This window comes from Camelus dromedarius, chromosome 10 (assembly GCF_036321535.1).
Source record: "Camelus dromedarius isolate mCamDro1 chromosome 10, mCamDro1.pat, whole genome shotgun sequence".
Classification (NCBI taxonomy): domain Eukaryota; kingdom Metazoa; phylum Chordata; class Mammalia; order Artiodactyla; family Camelidae; genus Camelus; species Camelus dromedarius.
Window position 1 is genome coordinate 11063637 of NC_087445.1, and position 23058 is coordinate 11086694.

At 36.5% G+C, this 23058-nt stretch overlaps 2 long non-coding RNA genes across 2 annotated transcripts in view; one reads left to right on the forward strand and one right to left on the reverse strand.

Moving 5' to 3' along the window:
- Positions 1–23058, forward strand: part of LOC116151285 (uncharacterized) — an 826846-nt gene that overhangs the window by 653736 nt on the left and 150052 nt on the right. The window lies entirely within an intron of this gene.
- On the reverse strand, positions 10141–22210 carry LOC135322250 (uncharacterized). Its single transcript, XR_010382608.1, has 3 exons — positions 22136–22210; positions 11002–11094; positions 10141–10844 (listed from the first exon to the last, which is right to left on the reverse strand). It is a non-coding gene; the product is annotated as an uncharacterized LOC135322250 (long non-coding RNA).

The following is a 23058-nucleotide window of genomic DNA, read 5'->3' on the forward strand; positions in this document are numbered from 1 at the left end:
CAGAACTCAGGCTCCTTTTATACTAAAAAAAGAAGGGGTGGGGGTGTGGTTGGTTATTGCAAACTTCTTGGTGTTGGAATCCTTTGTTCTTACCTCTATCCATGTACGTCAGGTCATCATGTTCCTGTAAACTTCCAGCAAGACAAACGTTATTCTCTGTTCTGCAACTTTCTATCTCTATATGAATGAAAAGTGTTACACTCTTAAAGATCAGAGTCCTTAAGAGAGAAGGGGCTGTCCTGTATATTTCAGGCTATAGGTAACATCCTTTTATAGAAGGCGCAGAACCAGCATGACTAAGCACAGGAAACAGAGCACAGGATTAGAGCTAAAGGAACAGATCTAATATGCACTCAGATTTGTTCTCCCCTGTTACACTCAGAGGAATCATGTCCCATTTCCCCACAATGATATCTCACTTTATAATGCACTTGGATTTTGCTTTCCTTCATTTAGTTCACAATTTTAGTCCCCAGTGATTCTTGTTCATGGGAATCAGTCCACAAAAGAAAACAACCTTCATGCAAGCATTTGTCAAAGTCTTAACTTTTGGGGAGAGTGCAGCCTAAGAAGATCAGGAGAATGGCCACAGGGAGCAGCTTCTCAAGAATGGGATCTGGACCTGGATCTTTCCATGTTAGTGATAAGGGCTCTGTGGCTGAAAAGTGGGAAGGGGACAGTCACTGACTCGTGGCAGTGTCAAAAGTCTCAACAGAGTTGTAAAACGTATTGCTAAGAATCGTTTGTGGTCAATTAAAAGGTGGAGTTTGAAACTCTGGCTACTGGAATGGTGGTGGCAACCTAAACATTATTGTACAATGGTATTTTTCAGGACTGGGTTTGGCTAGCTTTTCTCAGTAACCTTAGAAGCCTTGAAAAAAATGACCAGTGGATCATACTAGTCAATTATTAGCTTGAGGCACCTTGTGAAAATAAGAAAACCTCCAAAGCAGTGTAGAAAGAACATCTTATTTCTGCAACTGCAGAAAAGTCTTTGATAAAAATCTGGTTTGTAGCCATGAGCATAGTATACAGGTACTGCATACAGAAGAGACCGAAGACATGGTCTCTCTCAGTCTTCTGGGCCAAATTTAGTGCCCTGGATAGAGAAAGAATATGACTTTGTGACTTGGAATGTAGATATCTTGGCAGAAAGGTCCGTAAAACTTTAAAGCCCACCTTCTCCTGCACTTTGCAGCCATAAGGTGCAGTTACCTCCTCTGTTTAAATGAGATGTTTGGCTTAGAGACTACATGGATCTCACTGAGATACTAGCTCCCAAAGGATGCTTGTTTTCCATGAGATATGGTCCCTCACCTTTGCCTGCTGACTGATAACTCAGATCACTTTACAGCATATTTTGAAAGTGGGGAGTCATACATTCCTTGGTGTTTTAAGAAATAGTTCACTCACCAAAAGAATTGGTTAGATACATGTGGCCGATGTGTGCCGGCAGGAATGAGGGAACACATCTGGAGGCATCTCGGGATTTCTGAACCAGAGATGAGGAGTAGAAGGCTAGACAGAGGAGAATTTAATAACATAGTGGTCAAGTCATCTTGTATAATTTTTAGTGTATCATGTTTATATTTATTGGTCTGTTACAACAACTAATCAAATAACAGAAAATTCAGGAAGACTTATTTGGAGTTGACTTCTAACAAAAAATGATAATGTTTAAAATATAACGGCATTTAAATCAAGAAGATAGAAAGCCACGGATGTGGAAATTTTCTTAGATTAAGAGCAAACTTCTTCAATTTTTGAAAGAATAGTCTCCCTCCCACCCCCCGGGAGAATTTACACCAATGTGAGAAAAACAACTAAAACCGATAAAATTTTGCTGGAGCTTCAGGATACTGTAGACATTGCCAAAATCATCCAACATATGCTGCATTTATCTTTATGAGATTTGGCTCAGAGAAGAAAAAAGATGAATGCCAGAAAGATAAAGATCTATATTTTCGTTGGAAAATCTGAATGTCATTTTGGAGAAGTATCATTCCCCCACTGTAAAATATTGATTCAGAGGAAAAGTATTTCAGTTTCTGTTTTCCTTCTTAGGGTTTTTTTTTTTTCCCTCTTGGGATGCTTTTTTCTGTGTGTAAAACAGAGCCCTCTCATTCAGATTATTACACTGTTTCATGCGAGTACTAAAAGCAGAGTTGTTTGGATTGGATCCATTTTACCCAAAGAGGTGCTTATGTCTCTTGCAATTTTATCAAACCAGAATCTGTTCCTTAATTGCTGCAGTGCTCTTCAGGTCCAATGGAATTTTTTCTACTCTTCTGATACCTATCTCTAAAACGTATACTTCACTAATGCTCCCAAATTAACAATCATCTATAGAATACTAGAATCAGCTGTTAATCTTCAGCAGCTTTTGTCCATCATTGACTATCCCTGTCCTGTCTTGCTACATGACATAAAAGCATATAACACGTAAGGTTGATTCCTCCCATTTTCTGATTCAGTGACTGTAACATTGGTCAGCAAACTGAGGATACTTTTGTTAGTAGATAGAGAGATCCACAAATTGGAAAGCCCACCAAAGGTATGGGTCCTTGCCCTCCAGTTGAGAGAGAATTTTCAGCAGAGGCAGAGGGACAAAGTGAAAGGCAGTCTGCTTTATTGCTCAAAAGATGAAAAGAAAAGAAAGCACTCAAGCAGGGAGCCATCAGCCAGGATGACCAGTGGAGATAGCTCTAGCTCTGGGTCCAGCCATGTGGACTTTTTTTGGAGGCTTTTGCCATCATGTCCTCTTTCCAAGTGGGCTGGAGCCAACTGCTTTTTTTTCAGTCCTATTATGGCCTTTTCAACTGTTGTCATGACAATTGTCAACTGTCATGGCACTGGTGGATGTGTCATTTAGCATGCTAATGCATTACGATGATTGTATAATAAGGCTTAAGGTCTACTGGAAGTCAAATCCTCTGCCATCTTGTGGCTAGTTGGTTCTAACTGTTCTTGGGTTTTGTTTGTTTGTTTTTTTGTTTTGACTTTGCAGCTTCCTCCAGAAACTTAGATAGGAGTAATTGCTTTCTATTCAGGGGAGACGCAGGGGTATGATCCTGGGGGCAGCAGCCTCCATCACAGTTCATGAGAGTGCTGAGTGGCGGCTAGGGAAGAGATCTGGTCATCACGCAGTTTAGCGTCCTCCGCTCTGGTGGTAGTGACAGTAACTACCTGTAAAACAACTCAGGAATGTGCATCAGACAGTGGGGCCGTGACCCCCTTCTCCTAGTCATCACCTGCTGGAGACTGCTCTTTTTTCCCTCCATCTCAGCTGTGCCGGGAGGCAGTCCGTGTGTGTGTATAGAAACACCAAGCATCAGCTGTATCTCCTCAGGCCCCCGTTGATTCTATACATAAAATTTCTTGATAGGTTTCAGGCTGATAACACTGTTACATGTTGTCTACATAAAGAAAAGCTAATATCTTTTTGATATTTGGAGCCAATTCTATCTGGGTTCAAAGTTCAGGTTGTGGCATACCTTTCTAGATACCTGATATTTATAGAGTTAACATCTATTATTCTCTTTTTCCTTGATTTAAAATGGGATAACTATCTAGCTTAAAGCATTAACTGAGGTACTGTGTATAAAGTGATGAGGGTAGAAACTGACACACAGTAGTTGTCAAAAAATAGCTAGTAGTTATCACTATTATGATGAATTCAGGCTCCTTGTCAGGAAGGAAGAAATTTTCCTCTACCCTTCTAGGTTCTTCTGGATGTTCAAAATATTAAACTGAGATGAAACCTAGTCACAGGAAAAAAAAAAAAAAAACAAAGCTTAATAACATGTGTACATGGGAGAGACCCAGGAAAGCTGAGAAACTTGCCAAAATGACAGAAAAACTCATCTTTAATACCACCTTCAGCTAAAGACTAAAGAGGATGTTGGGAGTGGTAGTTTGACACTTCAAAGAGAAGGAAGGCAACTTACATGGAGATAGAAAAGCAGACATTTGGTAAATGTTTGGTAAATAAATGTTTGCTGGATCCTGTGGAGACAATGGAACACAGAGGGAAGTCCTCTCTCTAGCCCCTGCCTAGAGTTCCCCCACCCATGTAACCCATATTCTTTGAAGATGTCTTTGATGATAGCTCTATTATGGGAACAGTCCGTCCTTCTTTTTTTTTTTTTTTTTTTAAGGCAGGTAGCGGGAAGGTCAACTTTTCTTCTTAAGTCTTTTGGGCTTTCGTTGTTTTCATCTCAGCTAAAATAATTTGCATGCTGGGAGATGTTTTAGGGTGTCAAGTTTGGCTCCCCCACATTCTCCAGATATTTTGCTTCTGTTTAGAATGTTAAATTCCCAACATAGAACTGTTTCACTTATAAAAATTAGGAAACCACTGGAGGAATTAAAAGTTGTATTTTTTTTAAAGCCAACAAAAACCTGGGGATTAAAAAAAAATCTATAGATGAAATTCCACAGAGGTACCCAAATTTTCCAGGAAACCAGAGAGCAGTAGCTTCCCAATTGTTTTGGGAATATGCTGAATCTTGGGACCTGGGTAGGTAGAGGGTCAAGCCAAACATAAAAAAGACTCTGCTGGGATAAGCAGAAACCAGTGGAATGGTGAACAAGCCACGCAAGCTGACGTGATGCATTAGAATGAGTTTACTCCTGTTACTAGCTCTATTATCCTATCTTTGCCTCTGTGATTTCTCCGTGTGTAACTGAGGTAGGGGCTCAGGTGTCCTTGTCAATTCACCATCTTGACAGAAACAGGAAGCATCATAACATTCTTTTAAGTAAATAACCACAAACTATTTTGTTAAGCTTTTGACATTTATATTATAACGTGAGTTACTTTCCATTTCCACTATTAGAAATAATGCTGTAATTACTTTTTAATACATATATTTTGAAAGCTTTTTAAGCATTAGTTCCAAGAATTATGATCACTGGATCAAAGTTTATTTATTAAGATTTGTGACTTTACACACACACACACACATGTTCCCATTTCATTTCCATAGGATTTACTTTCACATGACGGGAATTTTAAAAAGAAAAACCCTATGACCATGGTGTCCTTCTACTGTTTAATAAAGAGTGGGGGACAGAGAATCAGTCTGTAGTTCAGCAGTTCTTGGAACTTATTAATCAATTAAATAGTTCATTAACCCAAGAGAAGGGAAAGATATATTGGGAGAGCCATGAACCCAAATTCAGAAGATAGTTGTAAGCAAAACTTGATGATTAAGATGAAAAAGATTCTGAATCAGGACCAGTACTCACAGCAACCTTAGTTTATTTCACAGGGAGAAGGGATAGTGACATGCTGTGAATACTCAAGTAAAGGGAAATGAAAATAATCCTGAAAGAAGGAATTGCCTCTGGTACCCATACATCTAGAATGAAATGTTCCATCAGCCATGGTTTCCAAAAGCCATCTCAGTAATGGCTTAGAATATTCATATATTGTCCTTTTTTATATAGGAGTTTTCCCTGTTATATTTCCAACCTTCAAAAAGAAACAAATTCAAGGGTGATTCCTTGCTTTTTTTCTTGACTATTCACTCTGTTTTCTGAAAATATATAAAATGGAACATTAAATAAATGGAATCATAAACTAAGATTTACTGAAATTTTCATTCAATTTAAACATTAATTTTTGTAAATCATGTGATTTATAGAGTTGAAATCAAAGAAAACCACCCTCAAATATACTCTACTTTAAAATAAACAAAACTAAATAAATTATCATAGTGAAATGCTTGATTCTAGAATAGGTATCATGATTTATTGTGGCTCAGTTAATTTGTGAGTAGGCACTTCACATTATTGCCCTCCTTGGTGTTGTGTTGCCACATTGTATGTTGTTTGTAAGGCTTTAGGATTTTTTCAGTTAAAGGTACAATTATTTCTGTCTTTTTCTGGAACAAACAGAGAGCAGAAATAGATGAGAGTAGAAAGATTTGATGCAGCTCCCTGTGTAGAATCCCCATGAACTTGTCTCTTCTTCCTTAAACATTATGTGACTAAAGTAAGCATACCTGAAAGGCCCCAAGGTCCCATTCTGATCCGGAGTTCAAAATACAGAATTGTTTGTCTGTTAACCCTCCTTAGTTGCTGTTTTTGACCTTCACCATAGGTTTCATACTGAAGACTTGTAATTGAATTTCCCTGGGGCTCATAGGCAAAAATTGAATTAGCTTCATTATTCAGTACCTACTGATGCCCTAATGTTTACTTCAGTCCTCTCTTTCCTTGTGTGTTCATCTTTTCCATTAATTGCTATCCCCAAGTTTTCCTAGATACTTTGGATCCTGCTTCTAAGACTATAAAAGATAAATATTTAGCATATGATTAATTTCAACTCTATAAGACACTGCAGTATATCACTCAGGGTTGAATGATACATTCCCTAAACTATTAGCCTAAATTAAACAATCTAGAAACAATTATATGGTTGTTTTCCTGAATATGTAACTGTCAACCTCTTTATTTGAAAGTTAAGAAATACTGCTTTTCTGGAGAATGCATAGTTAATAGATTTAATCTGATATTTGCCTCTTAATGGTACTTCAACTACACTGTGATCCTTGTGGCTTTCCTGAATCTCACTCGTCCTTTATTAATACTGACATTCTTGCTGCTTCAGCTATTCTGGGTTCTCCTCCAGTTTTCCCGTCCCCTGTGATCCTAACTCCAATGGCCAATTTTACTTTGGCATGCGGCTTTTCGGTTTTCTATTTTTCAGAATCATATGGAATTTTAAATTATGAAACAAGAATCATAGGAACGCTTTTCACACCTTTGCTAGCTGTAGCCTTTGAAAAAAACAGAAAAGATTATACACATAGACTCACAAGTACTTCTTTGCTTGCATAAATAAATGTATCACAGTGACCCACTGATCGGTACTGTTGGTTATTTTCATTTTTCCTAAACACATTTCTTCACTGCTTTACAATATTTTCTCATTCAGATTTAATTTTTTTGTTTAATAGTATTTGACAATGTAACAATAAAAGTTGTCTAGTAAAACTTAGCTCCATTATCAATATCCTGAGCCTTCAGGTAGCTTATGTTCTGTCACTGCCATAGTCCTGACACTTAGCCTTGAGAACTTAAGTGAGCATACTCATTTTCAAGAATTTGGATGCAGTTAATGAACATACACATCACAACAGGGATGTCTCAGATATGCTTTGTATGGATTAATTAATTAGACAATTTTTTTTCAGTCAGTGACCCCAAACAAAATTATGACTTTTCCCTCAAATATTTTAATAGCCTATAATTATCTTTTAAATGACAAAATCAGACATTAGTAAGAATAAAACCCTCAAGATGCAATACAATAATCATCGTGCAACTGACCTTGCACAATGCAGGTTTGAACTGCACAGATCCACTTATACAAGAATTTTTTTTTTATAGTAAATACTGTAAGTGCTACATAATCCACGGTTGATTGAATCCATGGATACAGAATCAAGGATGGGGAGGAACCAGGGTACAGAGAGGGCCCGTGCAGATTTTCCACAGCAATGAGGTTGGCGCTCCTAACCCCCACGTTGTTTGAGGATCAGTTGTGTGGTGTAATGTTTGTGTGTGTGTGTGTGTGTGTGTAGTGTGTGTGAGTAGCTTGCATACATATGTGTATAAAGACAATACCTGGAAGGAGATACTCACATGCCATCTGAATGACCTGTAAGTGTCATGATTATGGATGAATTTATTCTTTACATGTTTTGGTATTTTTTCTAAATTTCCAAAAATGAACATATAGTACTTGCATATGGGGAAAAAAAGGATTAAAAGTCATCAGCTTTTAAAAATAAAATAATCAAAACACATAGGTAACTTTATCTATTTTAAATGCTGCATTTGAACTGGGATTTTGGATCAATTTTATCTTTTCCCAAAATATCACTCAGGAAAATAGGCATTGACCTTTTCTTCTTGTTCAAGGCTAACTTTCCTCTAAGTTTTATTGTTCCATTTTTATTAATTGTTTTAAAACCAAACTATAGAATAAACCACATTTTGTTTTTACAAAAAAGAAAAAGTGAATTTGGTTATATAAATTTTAAGAGTTTTGCAGCTCAAAATTTGTAAAAATGTTTTGTTTGACAAAGGTGCAAAAATTGTATATATATAAGGATTTCCATTAAGTATTGTTGGTTGATAGGAAGATTTGTGAAATCAGTCTGTGTGACACAAAGCTTTAATTTTCTATATGTAAGAACCATAACTAAATAATAACAGAAACACTCAAAGACATATGTTTGGTAATTTTCATTACTAGCACTGATTGTAAAACCTTAAAAATTAGAAATAATTCAAATGTCCATAATTGTGAGACTGGGTAAAAAATGTATGATACATCTATTCAGTGATACACTACTCAACTTCTAGAATTAATGAGGTGAACCATATGTCTTGACGCAAAACAGTGCCCATGACTAAGAAGGGTGTTGGTGGTGGGGTAAAATGTGGAAGAGTTAACAAATGTGATCTTCAGGGGTCCCATTTGTTATAAAAGTGTCTCATAAACATGTAGATGTTTTCAGAGGAGGAAGGAGAGAGGGCGAGAGGGCTGGAGGGAGGGCAGTCAGGGAAGGGAGGCAGAGGGAAGAAGGAGAGAGATTCAGAAGGGGAAGAGAGGGGAGGAGAGAGGTGAGGAGGACGAAGGGTGCCTGGAGTCAGGTGAGGTGGAGGGCAGTGGGAAGGGATAGAGAAATGAGCAAAGAGAGAATCTGTATATGGATGGACTGAAATGATATCAGTGGATTTGAATAGGAAGTACTTTCATTTTTACCTCTGAATGATCTAGTGATGTTTGACAACTGTACAAGTTAGATGTATTAGTTTTATGATAAAATGTGAGTATTTTAAACCATAAACACAATGAAAAGACAAGCCACAGAGAAACAATATAATACATTAAACAAATGGTTGTTATCTTTAGCATAAAAAATACTTTCATATCAGTTTGGCATTACAAATAAAAGGATAGAAATAGACTTTCACAGAAAATAAAATGTAAATGGCTAAGAACACAGGAAAATGTGTACACGCTCAGTAGGAATTAAGGAAATGTGAATTAAAACACTGATGGAATATTTTTTTTCTTCAAAATTAGTAAAAAAAAATCTTTGAAATACATCCTTCTGGTGATAAGAACATTCATAACCTGTTAAAAATTTAAGAATTCTTTTTTTGGAGGCAGTTTTGTGATATATATCAAGAGTCACAATTTTGTGTCATTTGCTGTAGTAATTGCTCATCTCAAAATGCATTTTGAAGACCCCATAAAAATGTAGATTAAGGTTTATTTACAGTGTTGTTAATTACATAATTAAAAAATTGTATTTTCTACAAAATGCTGATGGTCAGATAAATAGTAGGTACACAGAGATTATGTGGCCAGGTTTTGTTTTGTTTTGTTTTTTTGGAAAAATGATACTTAGTGTTATAGGGGAAGGCTAAAAAATTTCAAGTAAGAAAATAAGGTAACCTGTTGAAGTAGCAAGTTTCCTGTGAACAGTGTGTGTATGCTCTGTCTTAAAAGAGACTGTGAGATGCCCTTTGCTTTTTTTCTTGGTATTAAAAATAATTATAGTATAAGAAATGTTTTACAAATAGATTTTCATATAGATCATCACATTAAAACTCTGTCTTATCCTTCTGATATTAATAATAACACACCCATTTTATAAGTTATGGAGACTAGAATTCATATAAGTATTTCTGGAATACACGACTCAGCTGAAAATCAGCAGTCAGTGGATAAAAACTCTTGATTTTTCTTGTACCACACAAGGAGCAGCAAGGCAAAGTGATGGAGAGCTGGGAGCCAGACTGGGTCCAAACTCCATTCTACTGATTACTAGCTGTTAAGTCTTGGCCAAATTACTTAAGCTCTCTGTGTGCCTTAGTTTCTTCAACTGTAAAATGGGAGGTGTAATTATTTTACAGGATTGTTGGGAGAATTACAAGTGTTAATACATTTAAAGCACTAAGAGTAGTGATTGACAGTTACTAAGCACTAAAATGTTACCATTTTTATCCTCATTGTTATTAAATACATTTCCTAACTGTACTAAGCAAAGCTTGATGATACTTTTTTCAGTCATAAATACATGTTTTTCTACTTATTCAGAATTAACTGGGAGCTCTGGGCTGGTGAAATGATCGCTTCATATTTAATAGGAGAATTCATGGAAATGATTTCCAACTAATCCCAATTATTCACTTAAAGAAATTTTATAAATGAACTTTTTATTCACAAAAATGTCTCCAAATAGAATACATCGAATTGTTTAACAGAGATAGTTATGTGGGCCCAGCTGGTTCTTAAGTCATCTTAGTTTTCTAAAACTATTATTCATTTACAAACCAACTAGATAATGTATCATCTCTATTGCAACATATTCACTGGTGAGTGTAACATCAAACAATACTGTGATTTTTATCCAGTATTTCAGACCTACCTGTCTGCATACACATATACGTCTTCCTGTGTATCTGTATACTTGATTTCGAAGATTCATGTCTTCTCCTGCATGTTTTCACATATGAAATCTATAACTATGTATGTATACATATAAAACAAACTGTGTATTTTTGGAATTTTTGCTTTAATCAGATGAATGTCAGTCTTTTCGCTTCCTTCATTAACCTCAAATCTGGGGACAGTTTTTTCACTGAACCAGTCGATGAGCACACGCGGGACAGACTGGAGGATGCAGGTGCACTGATGGTGCCCGTGTGTCCCGGGTGAATATCCAAATGCGCGTGCTTGACTAGCGACACGTAGCTATGAAAATATGTCTGTAGAGCAAAGGTTCTCAGTATCTGCCCCATCGCTGTAGCTCTTCCTAATTAAAATTTAAAAACAATTACTATGTTGCAAAATGTCATCAGTCTGCTGCTGCTCTGCTTCAGACGCAGCTGCCCAGTCACGCAAAGGGTGTGAGCTTAAATGCCTCCAATAATAAGAAAGGTCAAGGGCAGTGCAGCACAGTTCATACCAACCTGGAGAAGTTACTTGCAGGAACTGGATTTTGGATTGGTGTGTTAATTTCAGGGCACAGTTAAAGGACTTGGCAAAATGTCTTCCACTGAAGCCTAGCAAGAGAAAAAAAAAAGAAAGTATTTAATTCATGGGTTTTTTTCCCTGCGTGCTGCTGTTCTCCAGTGTGACATACCCTAGCAACACGGATTGATAAAATTTTGCCAAGGTGTTTTGTTGTAATTCTCCTCTGCCAATAAACAGCCAGATTCAGGAAAAAAAAAAGTGTTATTTTTCTGTTTTAGGCTGCAAGAAACATTCATTTTTTTATTTGCCCATGACACATTAGCATGATAGAATCTTAACTTGTGAGAATAAAAAAAATGACTGCTAACAAGACAAATAAAAGGAACATATTTGTGTATGGAAGAGCTCTCATTCCACCATAGGTGACGCACATAGCTTTCAAAGGTTTTCTTTCACTAAAGAAGAAGGACAATAAATTTGCAGAGATGATTTGGGGACAGTACAAATTATATCACAACTCAAAAACTATGCATCAAGTACCTGGACAAGTAGCAGAATTAGTGTTTGAAGACACTTACTCATGTAATTGATGGAATATCTGGGAATTTAGAACTTTCATTTGTTTCCTATGGCAGCCTTCAACAGGTGCTTTTAATTTGTGACCACTTTGCTTTTTCCTATTCAGTTCCTGACATTGGGCTATGTGCAGGGGTGTTGTAAAACTGAGTATTTCTCTGTTGTTTGTGTGTTTGTTTTGTTTCATAGACACAGGGGATTCTAGAAAGAGGTGGTTTGTTTCCAGGTGTGCATTCCTTCTTAGTGGTCATAATGATAACAGTTGGCCCTGGGCTTGGGTATAGCTCAGTGGTAGAGGGCATGCTTAGCATGCATGAGGTCCTGGGTTCAATCCCCAGTGTGACTGTTCAAAAAAAAAAAAAAGGCAGGTGACCTGAACAGTTGACATTGTCATATCCCAGGGACTGTTCCAAATGTTCACATAAATAATTTATTTAATGGTCACAACAATACTGTGAAGTAGATACTGTCATCACCTCCTTTTTAAATATGAAGTTGAGACACATAAAGTTTAAGTAATTTGCCACATAAGAAGGGGTGGGAAGGGATAAATTCAGAGTTTGAGAATTACAGATACTAACTACTATATATAAGATAGATAAATAAGTTGTTTCTACTGTATAGCACAGGGAACTATATTTAATATCTTGGAGTAACCTATAATGAAAATAAGTATGAAAATGAATATGTGTATATATATATAAATATATGTATGACTGGAACATTATGCTGTACACCAAAAACTGACACAACATTATAAACTGACTATACGTCAATAAAAAAAAAAAAAAAAAACCTACATTTAGTGGCAGGCTGGACTATTTATCCCAGAATACCTGGCTCCCTGCACTGTGTGCTCTTAACCACTCTGCTCTCCTGAGGAGTACAAGCCCTTGCCAGGAAAGGAGCTGTGGTACTGACTAAGGGCAGCACTTTCCTAGATGAAAGAAAATATTCTCTACTAGCAAAGGGAAAGCAGGCTTATGGAAAAGGAGTACATAAAAGAGAGAGGGCTGGGAGATCAGTGTCATGGAGAAGAGAAACAGACAAATGGTAAGAGGGAACACATGGCCAACACTGAGGTGACATAAAAGCCAAGTGATGCATGAAAGAAAAAATCAGACTGGTGAGTGGCACCGAAGATTTCTTGGCCTTGTCTTTGCAGTGGCATGAGCAGGTGCATGAACGCAGGCTTAGGGCGTTTTGAGGACGTCTTGAATCTAAAATGTCTTGTGGGATTTCTAGCACTTCCCACACTGTTGTCTGCCTGAGCTTTTTGTTCAGGGAGGGCTTTGTGATGAGGACAAAATGTGTATGGCCACCTTCCCAACAGATCAAGCAGTTGGGCATTCCTTTTTAGAGTCTAGATGTGCAGATGTGGTGAAGGAGAAGCTGCTTTGATTTAGATTAGTTTCAGATAGGGTATTTGAAGGGTTTACAGACAAGGAAAGTTGGGAGAGTTAGGAGAGGAGGAAATACTCTTTTTTATTTTTAACTGAATTATAACTGACATACACTTAGTTACATTAGTGTTATAGGTGCACAGCATAGTGATTCACCATTGTATACATTACAAAATGGTTACCACAGTGTCTAGGTACCATCTGTTACCTTCCAGTGTTAATTACAATATTACTGACTATGTTCCCCATGCTGTGTATTGCATCCCCATGACTCATTTATTTTATAACCAGAAGTTTGTACTTCTTAATTGCCTTAACCCATGTTGCAACACCCTCCCCACACCCTCCAGCCCCACAAATCCCCCTCTCCTCTTGCAACCACCAGTCTACTCTCTGTATCTAGGACTCTGGGTTTTGCTTTGTTTTGTTTGTTCATTTGTTTTTTTTGGATTCCATGTATAAGTGACATGTAGTATTTGTCTTTCTTGTCTGACTTAATTCATTCAGTATAATACCCTCAAGGTCCATCCATATTGTTACTTGTGGCAAGATGTCATTTCTTTCATTATGGCTGAGTAATATTACCTTGTGTGTGTGTGTGCACATGCGTATGTGTATTTCACATCTTCTTAATTCATTTACCTATTGTTGATGGTCACCTGGGTTACTTCCATATCTCGGCTATTGTAATTAATGCTGCAATGAACGTAATGCCTTTATCTTTTCAAACTGCTGTTTTCATTTTCTTTGGCTTTGTACCCAGTAGTAGAATTGCTGAATCATATGGTCCTCTATTTTTAATTTTTTGAGAAACCTCCATACTGTTAGCCATAGAGGCCAAGTCAATGTAAATAACGACCAGCTGGGCACAAAGGTTCCCTTTTCTCCACATCTTTCCAACACTGGTTATTTCTTATCTTTTTAATAGTAGCCATTCTGACAAGTTTGAGATGATAACTAATTGTTGTTCTGATCTGCATTTCCCGGATGATTAGTGATGTTAGTGAAACTGAGCATTTTTTCATGTGCCTGTTGGCCATCTGTATGTCTTCTTTGAAAAATGTCTGTTCAGATGCTCTGCCTATTTTTCAACAGGATTAGTTTTGTTTTGTTTTTGAGCCGTATGAGTTCTTTATATACTTTGAATTACCCTCCTATCGCAGATATATGATTTGCGAATATCTTCTCCCATTCCGTAGGTTGCCTTTTCATTTTGTTGATTGTTTACTCCACTGTGCAGAAGCTGTTTAGTTTGACATGGTCCTGTTTGTTTATTTTTGCTTTTATTTCTTTTGCCTTTGGGGTTAGACCCCCCAAAAAAAAAAATCAGTAAGCCTGATGAGATAGAGTTTACTGCCTGTGTTTCAGGTCTTACATTCAAGTCTTTAACCCATTTTGAATTAATTATTGTGTATAGTTTAAGATTGTGGTGCAGTTTCATTCATTTGGATGTTGCTGTTCAGTTTTTCCAACACCATTTATTAAATAAACTGTCCTTTTTCCATTGTCTATTCATACCTCCTTTGTCATAAATTAATTTTCCGTAGATATGTGGGTTAATTTCTGGGCTGTTTATTCTGTTCCATTGATTTATGTGTCTGTATGTTTTTTTATACCAATACCATACTGTTTTCATTATTATTGCTTCATAGTACAGTTTAAAATCAGGACTGTGATACCTTCAGCTTTGTTCTTCTTTCTCAAGTTGTTTTGGCAATCCTTTGTGTGTGTATGTGGTTCCATACCAATTTTAGAGTTACTTGTTCTGGTTCTATGAAAAATGCCATTGGTATTTTGATAGAGATTGCATTGAATCTGTAGATTATTCTGGGAGATATGAAGATTTTAACAATATTAATTCTTCCAGTCTATGAGCATGAAGTTGGAACCCATTTCTTTGTGTCTTCTTCAATTTCTTGTATCAGTGTTTTATAGATTTCAATGTGCAGGTCCTTCACCTCCTTGGTTAAATTTATTCCTAGGTATTTTATTCTTTTGGTGTGATTGAAAATGGAATTGTTTTTCTCATTTGTTTTTCTGATAGCTCATTATAAGTGTATAGAAATGCAACAGACTTTTTGTATATTAATTTTGTATCCTGTGACTTTACTGAAATTATTTATTAGTTCCAACAGTTTTGGGGAGGATTCTTTAGGATTTTGTATTTATAGTTTCATGTCATCTGCAAATAGTAACAGTTTCACTTCTTTCCAATTTATATGACTTTTTTTCTTTTTACCGTTTGTTTGCTGTGGCTAGGATTTCCAATACTATGTTGAGTAAAAGTGGGGAGAGTGTGCATCTTTGTCTTGTACCTGATGTTAGAATAAAAGTTTTCAGCCTTTCAGTGTTCAGTATGATACTTGTTAGCTTTGAATTCGCTATATATATACCTTTTTTGTGTTGAGGTACACCCCCTCCATACCCATTTTGTTGAGAATTTTTATCATAGATGGGTGATAATTTTGTCAAAACTTTATCTGCATCTATCGAAATGATAGTTAGATTTTTATCTTGCATTTTATTGACATTGATTGATTTGTGAATATTGACCCATTTTTGCATCCCTGGAACACATTCCACTTGATCATGGAGCATGATCCTTTCAATGTATCATTGAATTTGGTTTGCTAATATTTTGTTGAGAATTTTTACATCTATGTTCATCAGGGATATCAGTCTATAATGTGTGTGTGTTTGTGTGTGTGTGCTTTTGTGTGGTGTCCGCGTGTGTGTGGTGTCCTTGTCTGGTTTTGGTTTCGGGGTATTGTTGGTCTCATAAAATGGATTTGAAAGCTCTCTCACTTCAGCTTTTTTTTTGTTTCTGTCTTTGTTTTTAAGTTTGAGAAGACAGGTATTGAATCTTCTCTGACAGTTGGGTAGAATTCACCAGTGAGGGTGTCTTTTCTTGGATTTTTGTTTGTTGGAAGTTTTCTGATTACTGATTTGATCTCCTTATTACTAATTTACCTATTCAGATTTTCTATTTCTTCATGATTCAGTCTTGGAAGATTATGGATTTTGAGGAATTTATTCATTTCCTCCAGGTTATTCTATTTGTTCCCATATTGTTGTTCATGGTAATCTCTTACGATCCTTTGCATTTCTATGGTATCAGTTGTAGCTTCTCTTCCATTTCTGAAAATATTTGAGTTTTCTCTTTTTCTTGGTGAGTCTAGCTAAAGGCTTGTCAATCTTGTTGATCTTTTTAAAGAACCAACCTTTAGTTTTATTGACCTTTTCTATTGCATTTTTAGTCTCCATTTATTTTGTCTCATCTTTATTATTTCCTTCCTTCTACTAACTTTGGACTTCAGTTCTTTTTTTTTTTTCTAGTTCCTTTAGGTGTGAAGTTAGATTGTTCATTTGAAATTTCTCGAATTTTTTAAAGTAGACGTGTACTGCTAAGAACCTTTTCTCTTAGAACTCCTTTTGCTGTATAGCATAGATTTTTGGTGTATTTCTGCTTTGATTTGTCAGTAGATATGTTTTGATTTCTTCTCTGCTTTCTTCTGTGACCCAGTCCTTGTTAATAACATGTTGTTTAATCTCTATGTGTTGGTAGCTTTTCCAGCTTTCTTCTCATAATTGATTTCTAGTTTCATACAATTGTGTTCAGAAAAGATGCTTGATTTTACTTTAGTCTTCTTGAATTTATTGAGACTTATTTTCTGGCCTAGCATGATCTATCCTGGAAAATGTTCCATGTTTACTTAAGAAGGATGTATATTCTGCTGCTTTTGGGTTGAATGTTCTGTACACAGTTTTTCATTGAATAACACAAGTTTAAACTGTGTGGGTCAACTTATGCAAGAATTTTTTTTTCCAATAAATACAAATACAGTGCTATCTGATCTGCAGTGGTTGAATCCATGGATGCAGAACTGCCAATATGGAGGGCTGACTGTAAAGTTATATGTAGATTTTAGACTACGCAAGCACGTTGACCCTCCTAGCCCCTGTGTTGTCTAGTGCTGGTGTTTGTTTTATGTCTGGATGGTTTATCTATTGATACAAGTGAGGTGCTAAAGTTCCTTATTAGTATTGTAATGTTGTTGGTTTCTCTCTGTAGATTTGTTAATATTTGCTTCATAGATTTTGATGCTGCTATGTTGGGTGCATGTATGTTGATAAATGTTACATATTTTTTTGCTAAATTAACCCCTTTACTTTCAGTCTGTGTTTGTCTTTACTTCTGAAGTGACTATCTTGTAGGCAGTGTATAGATGTGTCTTGTTTTTTAATACATTCAGCTGTTCTGTATCTTTTGATTGAATGCAATCCATTCACATTTAAGGTAGTTATTGATAGCTGTGTGTTTATTGCTGTTTTGCTAATTGTTTTCTCGCTGTTTTTGTAGTTCCTCTCCTTTCCCTCCTATCTCTTTCCTTGTGGTTTGATGACTTTATCTAGCATTATGTTTAGGTACTTTTTCATTTTATTTTCTGTATTCACTATGAGTTTTTGTTTTCTGGTTATTGTGTGGTTCACACACGTGAACCTATGTGGTTCCTTTCCATGTAATGATCTATTTTAAGTTGATTACAACTTAAATTTTAACACATTTCAAAACTTTACATTTTACTTCTGCCTCCACAGTTTATTTTTTGGTGCTACTTTTTACATGTTTTTGATTTTATGTAAACCTTAACTAATTATATTTTCAGTAAACATTACTATTTTATTTTTAACCTTCTTAGTAGCTTTATGACTACATTTACTATGTATTTACCTTTTCCAGTGAGATTTTTGCTCTCCAGTGTTTTCTTGTTATTAACTAGTGCCATTTCTTTTCTACTTAAAGAAGTCCCTTTAATATTTCTTATAAGGCCAGTTTAGTTGTGATGAACTCCTTAGCTTTTACTTGTCTGGAAAACTCTTTATCTTTCCTTTAACTCTGAATGATAACCTTGCTGAATACAGTGTTTTTGATTGGAAGACTTTTCCCTTTCAGAACCTTAAACATATCATGCCATTCCTTTCTGACCTGCAAAATTTCGGCTGAGAGCCTTATGGGGCTCCCTTGTATGTAACAATTCATTGTTCTCTGGCTGCTTTTGAGATTCTTTAACTTTTGACATTTTAATTATAATGTGTGTTGGTGTGGATCTCTTTGGGTTTATCTTGTTTGGAACCATGGGCTTCCAGGACATGGATGTCTATTTCCTTCTCTAGGTTAGGGAAGTTTTCTGCCATTATTTCTTCAAATAAGATTCCTGTCACTTTTTCTATCTCTTCTTCTTCTGTGACCCCTATAATGTGAATGTTATTCCACTTGATATGGTCCCAGAGTTTCCTTAAATTATCTTCATTAAAAAAAATTATTTTTTTTTCTTTTTGCTGCTCTGTCTAGATGAGTTTCATCGCCTTATTTTTCCAGCTCACTGATACATTCTACTTCATCCAGTCTTCTGTTAAAACTCTTCAGTGTAATTTTCATTTATTGTATTATTCAGCTCTGTGACTTTTGTTTGGTACTTTCTTAGGTTTTCTGTCTCTTTGTTGAAATTCTCACTGTGTTTATCCATTCTTCTCCTGAGTTTAATGAGCAACTTTATTACCATTGCATTGAAACTTTATTAGGGAGATCACTTATCTTCTTATCACTAAGATCCTTTTTTAGGTTTTGCCTTGCTCTTTTGTTTGAAACACATTTCTTTTTCTTCATTTTGCTTGGCTCTCTGTGTTTGTTTCTGTGTGCCAGGCAAAGCAGCCACCTCCTTTGTCTCGAAACAGTGGACTTGTAGAGATGAGGATCCTTCTTGTTCAAACTTGCTGCAACTCTTGGTGGCCTCTCAAACCTTTGTGATTGTCTTAACTGCCTGATTTCTTCTTGATCTGCCCCCACTGTTGAGGGTGTGCCAGACCTGTCAGTGTTCCTAGGGGGGAGATTTCATTTAGCACCTAGTTTCAGGCTGATTGGCTGCCAAACCCTCAGGCTGCAGCTTTTGAAGTATACGGACATATAGGGTACTGTGGGCCTATGATTGTAATCCCTTCTGGCCTTGAGTCATGAGATCTGAAGCTTTGCCTGGGTGACAGTTGTGTGAATTTTGGTGCTCCAGATGAGTGTATAAGCTCCTTTCCTAGAAGCCTCATCGAGCTGTAGGGAGGCCATTGGAGTACATAAGGATGGTGTCTCCCTTCTTATGTTCCCTGGGAGTGCCTCCTTGGCCTTTAGATGTGTGGGAAACTTGAAACCAGACTCTCAGGTTGAAGCTGTAGGCTAAGTACATAGTTCTTTTTCAAAGAAGACTGGTGCTGTGTTTCAGTCAGCTGTCTGTGCAATGACGATGCTCAGATTGTGGCCTGGAAAGAGCTGTCTTTCTGATTGTTAGAGTTCCCTGAAGTCAGGAATGCCAGCTCCTTCCTGGCCAACAGGGCCAGGCAATTGAGGATTGCTCCCTGTGTGAATTGTGCATGCCCAGTGGCTTTAGCAAGGCAGCTGGAGAGTTCGGGGAGCGGGCACACTCTGATTTCAGCACTGCAGCAGGACAGCGCCTTGTCTATGCGTGTGCACCAGATTCAGGCTGGGAGCGGAGAATGCCTCCACTGCTCACACCCTCCAGACCCAGCCAGGAGGTAGCAGAGTGTTGTAGCCACCCAAGCTGTCGAGCTTTGGCTAGACAGCAGGATTGTGCTACAACTGCTCACCCACACCTGTCCTGGCTAGGTGACAGGAAGGTGAAGCCTCAGAATTTGCCCACTCGTGGTAACAAGCTTATTGGAGAATATAGTGCCTCTGTCCCCAGGGGTCATTTCAACTGTCCCCTTCCCGTCCAGTTGAGGCCTTTAGATGAGTAAATGAATCACCTTCACACATAGATTAGGCACTTTTCAAACTGCTTTTTTTTTTTTTCTGAATCTCAGGATGACTGAGACTACATGTGACCTTTAAGAGGGGGATCTCTGTTTCCTATTGCACTTGTGGACCCTGGAATAGCAGCCCCACTGGTTTTCTAAGCCAGATGTTTTGAGGACTCTTCTCTTTGGTGCAGGTCCCAGGGGTTGGGGTGCCTGAAGTGAGGCACCAACCTCTCACTCCTCCAGGGAAGCACCTTTTTGGTGAGATCCCTCCCTAATGTGTTTCACTGCACCAAAGGTGGGTCTCTGCCTCTCCTTCCCATCTTGATGTGGTCCTTTTATTCTTTGTTGTGGAGAGCAGTTCATCTAGTTTTTAGATCTTTTTCAGAGGGGAATGATCCATATGTAGCTTTGTTATCTGGTGTGACCATGAGAGGAAGTGAGTTCAGATACTCCTAAGCCACCATCTTGGACTCTGTACCCAAGAAATAATATTCTGAGAATAAAAGTTACATTGTAGATGGAAGGTCCAGTATAGCAATTGCTTGACAGAAAGATGCTGCTGCTTTTAAGGTAAATGTTTAAAGGTTCTTTTTGTTCTTCTCTCATTTTTATTGTGCATCTTTCTTGTTCTATAAATATCCAAATTACGCAGACATTAGACAAAACATATAGCTCTACCCTTTCAGGATAAAAAGAAAACTTTCCTGTAAACTCACAGATGTACTGTAACTCAAAGCAAAAAAGGAAAAAAAAATAGGAGATGAGGTTGAGGTCAGTGAATGAACACAAACAAATGGACAAACCAATCTGCATTGGAAGATAAGTCAAAAGCAGCATGAGGTACGCAAAGAACTCAAATAATCAGGAGAGGAGATAGATAATGTGTGAGAGAGAGGACCCAGCCTGGTCTCAGCACAGCATGTTCTTCATACAGTTTTCTGGGTACTGTGGAAATGATCATCTACATTTCATTTAGACTAGTATTGCTTTAGGTATAGGCACTGTGGAAATTTTACTCAATTTTACTTATTGCCATAATAGAAAATTTTGTTTCACTCAAAGTTCTTTCCTTGTAAAGTGATTGAAGCAATCTAGACTTGGTTAAAGGAATTATCATGCACTTATGTGACACATTAAAGTGATATTAAATTTTTATTAACTTTATATTTAATATGAATTTTATTCATAAACATTATTAAAATGATATTAGAGGTCTATATGCATTTCCTTATGGAATGCCCATATTATGACCATCTCATGATTTATGATTACCTATGAATATAGAATGTATATGCATATTATAAGCGACACAGTATAATTTAAACATGTGCATTCAATGCATAACGATACCTCCTATAAATCAACACTTTTTTCTTCATTGTCTTCATTTTTCTGAACTGCAGTAAAGCTATAAAAGTTATATATGACTTTAAGAAAGGATGAATCAAATTGAATTTATTTCCATGTAAGAATATGTTTTATCCTCTGAGACAAAAGCATCCTTAAATGATTTGAATTAGTAAATTATTCTATAAACATAATTTAAAAAATAAAAATGAGCATTTCATTAGTCTTTCTGTATATTCCCTTCATTAAATGTATAAGGAGAGTTTTTTTCAGGGAGATGAGAGGCATTCTGTTAGCCAAGTTGTGCTAAGTTTTATATATATATTTTTTATTTTATATATGTTTATATCTGTATATTCACAATTTAGTCATAGTCTTTAGAAATAAAATGAAAAATAAATATTAGTAATAGCTTAATAAAGTAAATCATGAAAGTGCATTGAAAGAAAACACACAACCTATCTGGATAGAAAATAAAAAATTTAAAATTTCTCCCTAATTATTTTCTTTCATGTGCTTAGTATAAAATGTTACTCTGAGAAATTTTTTGTTTTAAAAAGTAATTTCACAGATAGTCACAAAAGAAATGGAATAAAGACAGTTAAGAACATACAGAAAGTAAAATGAAGGAGAAGTTTCACTGCAGATATCATAAAGTTTCCCAAAAGCAATTTAACACATTATGCAATTATAACTCAGTGAGGTTAATGACTGTTTTTAAAATACGGTACTGAATAATTAAGAAAATGTTTGGGAAAACAGGAAAATCATAAAATATATTTATATGAAAAAGTTCTACTTCCAACATCTTTAAAAAATAAATAGCAGGTGGACTGAACCATTCAAAAATTGGAAGAAATTCACATGAATATCAGGTAAATGTTTATTGAGGTCAGTATGCTCTCTTGTGTAATGATAAATGAATCATTAAAAATAATTGCAGACACACTGGATGCAGAAAATTCTCAGGAAAAAATGTGACAGATTTGACTCTTACCTGTTGCATTGTCAGCTCTGGATTATCTGTTTCTCCAGGGTAAATAGTTGCTGAACTGAAGGAGTGGAATCAAGGTAAACTGTTAGGTGCCACTAAAGTTCTAGCGGGGTGTGGAAATCTTCATCCTGTGGGCTGGGCTAGCATCTGGAAATCAACACTGACATGTTCAAAATTAAGATTAAGTGTAGGTTTCAAGGAAGTGCTTGATCCCAGGTCTGTGTGACCTCTATGAAGGGTGGATAATAGCATTCCCTTAGAGGTGTCTCTGTTCTCTGTAGCTGTGAAACAGCTGAATGATTGAGTTAGGGAATCAACATGTATTACCCCTGAGACCCCAAACCACAGAATGGATGAAGGAAGAGTGAGGCTTTGTCTAGCCCCTCACTTTAGGACATGCGACATGCCTGCTTCCTCAACAAGAGATCAAAGTGAGAGGAAATGCTTTGATCTGTACACTAGAGCTGAGTCCTCACTAGCAGACCAAGATAAATAAAAACACATTTAAAAGAGACCAGAAATCTGAAGGAAAAAGACACCAAACAAACAGAATGTACATTCCATCGTGTAGAGTTGGAGCATGCCACCGAACAATGGAGGAACACATACTTTATGTCAAAACATGACAACCATTCAAAAGGCATATGGAAAAAAAACTGAAAAAGCCTGCAGCATAATGGATTTTCCTTTATTATACAGAGGCAATGTGCAAATTAGTAACAAAATGGCAATTCCAGTTTCAAAAACCGAGCAAAGAAACTAACCCTAAAGCCAAAATGTGTATTACAAACATCCCCAACAACCGATTGCCAATTAAAATGCAATATATATTTGAACTATTCAAATAATGTATTTCATCAAAACAAGGAGGCCATTATTTCTACCATGTACCATTATGTTCTGTTCTGGAAACACTAAAGAAAATA